This window comes from Apteryx mantelli, chromosome 1, assembly GCF_036417845.1.
Source record: "Apteryx mantelli isolate bAptMan1 chromosome 1, bAptMan1.hap1, whole genome shotgun sequence".
In the NCBI taxonomy this organism is placed as follows: domain Eukaryota; kingdom Metazoa; phylum Chordata; class Aves; order Apterygiformes; family Apterygidae; genus Apteryx; species Apteryx mantelli.
This window is the reverse complement of record NC_089978.1, coordinates 221,939,301-221,947,299: the sequence shown is the minus strand read 5'-3', so window position 1 is coordinate 221,947,299 and position 7,999 is coordinate 221,939,301.

Sequence of the window (7,999 nt, the reverse complement as noted above, 5' to 3'; positions counted from 1 at the left end):
GCAGGTGTACCTGCTGGGAAGAGGGCTCTCCAGAGATCGCATGTATGTACTGTGTGAATGGCAATAGCTACTGAAGCTCCACAGAGGGGAACTGGTCTCCAAACGCACTTTATTCTGCCTGGAAAACTCTGTGTGTTCTGGTAATGTACAAGAGAGCTGGAGCTCTCCCCTGGACAGTGAGATATCTAACGCAGTCAGCCCACGTGCCAATGCAGCACGGTGGAGGAGCTGTTCTTTACAGTCCGTGTCACCCTTGCCAAGTGGAAGTCCACGCAGTGGCCCATGTGTGGGTGTGCAGGTTCTGCTGCGAGAGGTGCATGCTCACCCTGCTGAGGTCAGGGAGGAGCAGCCTGACGGATGGTTTCAGGCTGTGTCTCTCTGCTTACCACTGCCTGGCTTCCAGGTCTGTCATGCTGCTCCCTTTCACCTCTTGGGAAAGGGATGACTGTGTGCTTCTGGGCTGAATGTATGAGACTTGAGGCTCCACTGCCAGTTTTGGGTGCAGTTGCCCTCTGCCCAAAAGAGCAGCGTTTCTGCCAGCTGCCCTGGAAATGGATTTACCACATCCCCAGGGCAGACTCATAACTGCTACTACTGTAATTGTATTTCACCATCTGCCATTTTGGCCAAGGCCTGAACGTTTGCCTAAAGAAGAATGGCTTTTAGGATGGGTCTGGCAGCCGGTGCCTGTCTGCTGCACTCTTCTGTAAAAAGCCCTAGAATGTACCTTTCCACTTAGCAGGAGTGCTCAGCATTTCAGCCGAGACCTGCACAAAGCTGTCTCGGGACCTCTGCAGGCAGTGCCAAGTATTTATGGAGAGGAAGCCGTGCTCTTATGTTTCACTAGTAATCTCTGCCCATTGCTGCACTGCCTCTTAATTTATTGGTGGGGTGGGGGGAAGGGGTATATCAGAAAGTCACAAGTGTGACTGATGCCTTCCTACATTTTCCCGCTAAAGAGCAAGACGCAGACAGTGCTGGAACAGTGGGAGGTTACTCTATTTCCCACTGTTTCCAGCCAGGAAGCAACTAAACGGGAACACATGGCCATATCTCCCAATAGTAACGAATTCTGTACAATACTCCTTAGTGGCAGCCCTGCCTGTACAGTGTATATTCTGTATATAGAGTTTGTGTGTGCGTCTGTGCAATAGCTCTGCAGTGACTGTGATGGACTGAAGCACTAATGTATAGTAGAAAATATTAGTTAAAAAAAAAAAAATTAAACCAGGCTGTCTCCTGTTTTGGCGTCTCAGTAGGTAATGAGGAGCTTTATCTGTTCAGGAATCGGGTTTCTCTGTGGAGATGCTATTGAGCATGCTTGTTCATGGACGTCAACACAGTGCTTTCTCAGTCTCGGTTAGCAGTCTCTGCTCGCCCCTTCTCTACGGTACTTCTGTGAGACGGCTCAAAGGACGTAGGTGTTCAGTGAAGTAAGCGAAGCTTTCACCCATCCCTGATGTCACCACGCTTCTCTGCATGTGTGCTTTGATCTGTTAAAACCCCACCACATTTTCTAACTTCTGCTGAGGGCAAGCGGTAGTAGTACTAACTCAGACCTACCAGTAGTCCTCTCTGCTACTTTTTTCTTTCTATGTAAAAGTTCCTTTTTCCGCATATGCCTGCACTGCTACAGGGCGGCCTCCCGTGCATAGCCTGCCTCAGGTTTTTCTTGGATCCCCAGTGCCCATCAGCAGGGCTCTCGCCCATCACCGATGCTCTCATCCCCTTTGGGAAACTTCTCCCTAGGGGTCCTTTAAGCCCAGCCCTGTAAAGGGCAACTCAGACCCGCCTGCGGCTGGGCATCCCTCTGCCCTATGCACAGCACATTAGAAGCTCTTGCAAAGCAAACATTTCATGAGGGTGGAGTGTCCTGCAGTCAGAAACACCAGGAATAGCCGCCCATTCCAGCAGCTGCTCCCACTGGATTTTGGTCTCAGCCTTGTGCAAGGTCTCAGGCTTTCCGGTTCATCCGTTCTCACTCACTTTGCCTCTGTTAACCACTTCTTTCTATACTTTACCTTCTTGAATGATGTTGTTCTGACTCATTCCCAAACAATTATCTCCTAGTGCTGTAGAGTTTTCAGTCCTTTGAGGGACAGCTATCGTGTTCTTTGCAAATTGGAGAGCTGGAAGGACTGCTGCTCCATCTGCATGCGGGTTGGGAGCACCTGCCTGTTCCTAGAGCCCTGTCTCCAGCTCTGCTTCCCCCGGATGGGATTGCTGCTCCTTGTCCCTGAAGCAGATGAGAGCACGTTGTCCCTGCTCCGAGGGACGCTTTCATCCTGTTTCTTCTGTTTCCAGCACGCTTGTTCAACCTGTAGGAACTGCTTGTGTCACTGAAACAGATCCCCTTACTGCTTGATCTTACTTCAGACTGCCATCCTTTTGCTCCTGTTTGTGCCCAGCTGAACCCTTTTGCTTCTTGTGTTGTGGTTGCCGTGGCTGTATTTCTTATTTTCTGTCTCTCCTCAGTTATGTTGCTGCTCCTTAGAGGCTCAGTTTCTCTTTGGCAGTTTTTGGTACTCCAGAGACCCCAGCACTCCTGGATGCAGCTGTTCACCTGTTTCTACCTGTTAAGCGATTTGGGCTTTTTTCACCTTGGCCAGCTGTTGTTTACTTTTAGCACCCTGTGTGCACACTATTTTATCTCCTTCCATTTCACTTGGAGTTGTCGCAGCCCTACCAACACATGGCCCCGATTGCGCCTGAATTACCGTGTTGGCAGGGGGTCCGCCCCAGTATTGTCCAACAGTGTTTTTCACAGAAATGGGGCACTACTGAAGGGTCACCCCTGTGTTCGGAGTCATGCGACTTGCTTGACTTCTACTCTCGCGGTCTCTGTACTCTTTTCCAGCTCTTCCTTTCCTCTGGGAGATCTGATGGAGTGGGATTCAAGGTCAACCCAACCTCTGCTTTGTCCCCCCCCTCATTGTACACCTCTGCCTTTATGTTCCCTCCATCTGTTTGCTCTCATTTCTGCTTGCATAGCGTTTGCATCCTCTGGAGTCCTAGCAGTGGGTTTGTTCTTACTTCTCCCAGCAAACCTTGGCCTAGTTATTTTCTCTCCCAGACAACTATTGGGGTGAAGGCCTTACAATAAATGCTTCTGGCACGCACCTGGTATCCACAGGAGGCAGAGTCTGGGTGGTCCTCCCCTCACTCCGTCACAGCCTTATGACTTTTATTATGCCTAAGCAAACACCTGGTTGCACCTTCTGACAGTGACTCATCCTTTACATCCTAAGTGTGTGCACTTCCCAGTCCTGCCCTGACACCAAACAAGTCAATTGCCCTCCTTACCATGTCTCGATCTGTATGAACACCCTCTTTTGCATGGCCCCGCAGGCCGGAGGGCACGCCAGGAGCTGAGCTGGTGCGTGCATCCGCGCCCTTACGTTGTGCAGCGTTCAGCAGCTACCGGCTCTTCCAGTCGTCTTGTAGCTGCTCCTCGACATCCTGAACATCCTCCTTCAGGTTCACGATTATTCCTCTCGACTCCAGGGCTGTCTCCCAGTGCCCTCACCGCTTCCCAGCGCGCTCTCTCCGACTACTGCTAGCTACGGCCGTTCTTGGCACCTTCCCTCCTCCTCCTCTATGGCTTCGCCTGTTCTGACTCTTGCCGAGGGTACGGTACAGGGGTGGAGGATGCCATCAGTGGAACGTTTCCCAGTAAAGCAGTTGTGGCACTATGTGCTTTGCTTTTTTTTTTTTTTTTCCCCCCTCTCTCTCTTTTTCTCTCATCTCTTAGAACTATATATTTTTAGCTTTATGTTCCTCCCACAGCAATCATATCACATCTCCTGCATCAACCACCCATTATTATCTTTTTCACGTCCTTACCTAGGCTTTTATGTTCCATCCGTTTTTCTCTCAAGCCTCATCATCTTCTACCAGGCTTTTCTTCTCAACCCTGTTGATAAGTACTGGTTCACATGCTTGTATTAAGAGTCTGGCATCTTGGCTCTGTCCTACCCCAGCAATGTCTGGATTGATCCTGCTATCAATTTTTAAATGACCTGAAATCCTAGCTTCCTCCTTGCTTCCATTGGTGGTGGTGCAGGAGTCCCGGCAGTCACCGAACAACACGCTGCTGGGTGGCGGATGGGATGCTTTCACAGATGCACTGATGGGTGATCAGCAGCCCAGGAGCAACTGCAGCATCAGCACCCCGGAGGTCTGTTCCCCACCGCTCCTTCGTAGTAGCTTCCCCACTGTACCCCGTAACCACATCTTAGCCCCGTGCGTGTCTCGTGGGCTGTTGCACCCTTCTGCCTGTTACTCAGGCTGATTTTTAATTTGAGTACAGAGCTGAGAGAGAACCTTGGGCTTGGGCATGGCAGAAGACTGTGGTTTGGGAGCCGAATCACCCCCGAGAGGTTCATTCATCCCTTTTGATCTGGTCTTGGCCAAGAACCTTTCCCCTGGGAGGAAGGAGGCATGAGCTGCCTGGCTCACTGCCTCTTGTTGTTGCTTGTCTAACAGCAGCAAAGCCCAGGAGCACTTGAACCACAGGATGTTTATTTATGAGCATCTTCCCTTGAGCCCTGCTGAGAAGTTTGCATTGCTCTCTGGCATTAAAAAGTAACACTCTAAAACAAGATCACAAAATGCGTAGAAAGTGGTAAACAGGGAGCCCGCTGAGGGAGAAGATTGTTTTGTCAAGTAGGCAGAAGCAGCTTTTGAGGACCAAGAAAGAGCCACCACCTTCCTTGGGTGAGTCACAGTTGATGTTCAATTGCTGGAAAGCCTAGGGATTTCCACGCTGTCCGTGTGCCACCAGCCTCTTCCCATCATCTGGGTGCACGCGAGCTTGAAGGGGGCTGCTGCAGCTCCAGGCAGGCTGCTTGCAGGCGGCTGGGGTCGTTCCTGGTGGAGCGGAGGAGAGTCCTTGTTCCAGAGGGACTCTGCATTAGAGCACGGGGCTGCGCAGTGGCGACAGGCTCTTGGTGCTCTTCCCTTCGCGCAGCGGTTTGCTTCGACTCTGTGCTGGGCGTTTGAGAGCAATGCGAGCTGCTCGCAGAGAAGCGGGAGAAGGGGGAAGAGAGCAGCGCCTGCAGGAGGAAATGGCTGTGGAGCCCTGGCCCCTGCAGAAGCACCCCCGTTGGGGATTTTTCTCTGCAGCGAACAGGAAACCACTGTCGATCTCTCGTGCGGCGACTGCTGGTGGTTTTACCGTCTGCGTTCAGCAGCCCCCGTGGGTAAGTTGGGCTTCAGCCGGGAGCAGCTGTGTGCAAACGTCCCATGATGGCAGAGTCGTTGCAGCCCTTGCCACCGCTGCCCCTTTCCATCGGAAAACGGCACGGTGGGGTCAGCCCGGAGCTGGCTGCTCCTTGCTCGACCATCGCTGGGGGTGAGGGGCCAAGGCCAGAGAGATCCTGCCCCCGTGGGGAACTGCCAGACGTGGAAACCCTGGGGCAGCCCAAAGCGACCAGGAGCTGGGGGAGCCTAAGGCATTGCCCCCAGGGAGTCGTCGTAGAAGGGCTGGAGACCTCCCTGGTGCTGCAGGGAGGTTCTCTTGCCCGCTGCCTCCCGACGGAAGTTTTGTCTCAGCCAACCGTAGACCAGGCTGTGCAGAAACCCCTGGAGGGACGTGGTCAGGGCCTGCAAGAGAGAGGGTGGGTGAGAGCAGTGCTCGTACCTGCACCTGGACGGCCTCGCGCTAGAAGAGCACCGCAAACCTGGATGCCCCTCTCCGCGTTGGAGAGGAGCCGCATTGGACCAGCCCCTGTGAGTGCAAAGGCAAGGTGACGAGGGGGAAGAAGGTGCCTTTCCTCTTCTTTTCGTCAACTAAAGCAAGACTAGTGCAGTTGTACCTCGGAAGAGCTGGGGACCACAACCAAACGGGGAGGAAGAGCTCCGGCGGAGACGAGAGGCAGCCACGGGGCTGGGGATGTGACCTTACATCAGGACAGGGGGGTGAAGCACAGCCGGGACCAGGGCTCTCGCCGGCAAGCCGCAGCCTTTGCCCTGCGCCTGTCCCGGTGGCAGATGTCCTGGGTGTGATGATGTGCTCCTGCTTCCCTCTCCTGGCTCGGACAGAGGAGCCTCTGCAGACGCCGGCGGCAGCGGGCAGCATCCCTGCTCTGCGTCCCCGCCGTGCCCCTGCCCACCTTCCTCCACTTACGCCTTTTGCGTGTCTCATAGTCCAAGTCAGGACAAATGTCCTGGCTGAGGAGCCCAGGAATCCGGGTTTTACTTACTGTAGCAACATAGAGGGCAAAGACCGAGGCGGGTTGGATGCTGGTGAAGGAGAGGAGGGTGAGGAGGAAGGCTGCAGACAGAGGACAAAAGGGATGTCGGTTGGTCTCGCGCTCCGACCGTGTTTCGTTAGGTGTTTTTCCCTCTCCAAGGGGCCAGGGCCGCTTCTCACAGCTGCAGCCCCAGCCTCGCTGCGAGCGTGGTTTCACGCCTAGGACCTCCCCGCCCTGGAGACCAGCGGGGACGGGGTCCTCACGCTTCGCTGGCCGCGGCGGGCATCATCACACGTGCTGCCGCTTGCGGGTGGGTGGCAGCCGCTGCCTCCCCGGTCCCAGAGCCCCAGAGGGCCGAGGCGAGGAGGAGAAGGGGCTCGTCCCACCCGCGGGAACCGGGCTCTGCTCCCGGCACTGCTCCCGGGCTGGCTCGTGAAGCACGGAGAAAGGGACCAGGGAGCGACTGCTCCCGCGTCTCGTGGCACAGAGGAGGACGGGGACGTAGGTGCAAAACGAGGGGTTTTCCCACACGCTGCCTAAGTAACGCGGGAAACTCGTGGCCACACGTTTCTGTAGGGCTGAACGTACAAATGGGCCAAAAAAAGGGATGAGCCGGTTACGAAGAGCAGGTGCCTCGAGGGCTGTCAGGCGTCATCCAGCCTCCACCGAGGGAATGCCGGCCGAAACCCCAGCTGTTGGGAGAGCGGGGCGAAGCCGGCCTCCGGGCTCACTCGGAGCGGTGGGTATTCGGCCTCGCTCTGGCTGCGTGCGGCCACAGACACAGGTCCTCCGGGCACCCCGAGCCTCTGCCGTCATCCCTAAGCCTCTTCCATGGGCCGGGTGCCTTTCGCTGCCCGGGAATAACGGGGCTGATGCTGCGGTGGCTCTCGCGCGCGGGGAGAAGGGGCTGCGCGACCCGCTGGCCATCCCATCCCATCCCATCCCATCCTGTCCCATCCCTGCTTGCCTGGCATCCAGCAAACCAGGAAAACCAGCTGGAAGTAGTGGGAGACCCTGCCGACGCCGCGGATGCTCCTGCCCGCAAAGCCATCCTTCTCCAGGGCCAGCAAGGGCGCCGCGTCGCTCCTCCGGCCCCGGCGCATCACCCCGCGGTACAGCACCTGGGAGGGGGGAATGCGGCATGGATCGGGATGTGCCGGCGCTGCATGTCCACGCGTGTCCCGGTGAGCAGGGCTGCGGTCGACTTACCGTGCAGCAGCTGAGCACCAGCAGCAGGTACAGGAGGAAGACGACTTTCTCCTCCAGGACCGCGTCCTTCCTTCCTACGTACTGGGAGGCAGCGGGAAACGGGTGGGAAGGCTGCTTTCCCGCTGGTGCCTCTCCCGCGGGCTGGTCTGCAGCGCCCGGCGCTGCAGCTCCTGCCTTCCCCAACGGCCCCATACAGCCCCCCCCCCCCCCCCCCCCCCGTCCTGCCACAGCACAAAGAGGGATGGGGAAAGGGGGGAGGCTTCCCGAAACCGGAGACACCGGGAGCAGCCGTGGTGGGAGGGAAGGGACCCACGCCAGCCCTGGCTGTGCTCACCTCGTAGCACATGTCCTGGGCACGGTGGATCAGGAGCAGGCAGCTGAAACGGAGACGTGTGACTGTTCCCACCGCAGCATCGTCCCCATGGCAAGGGGTGTCCTTGTCCCCCCCCCCCCCCCCCCCCGAAAGCTTTCGCTGCCCCAGGTTTCCCGCGCCCGCTGCGCAGGGACACGGAGCCGAGTACCTGGAGCAGTAGAGGCCGTACGACTCGCGGGAGCCGTTGCCCTTCCAGGGCCAGGCGGGCTCCTCCGGCCGCGGT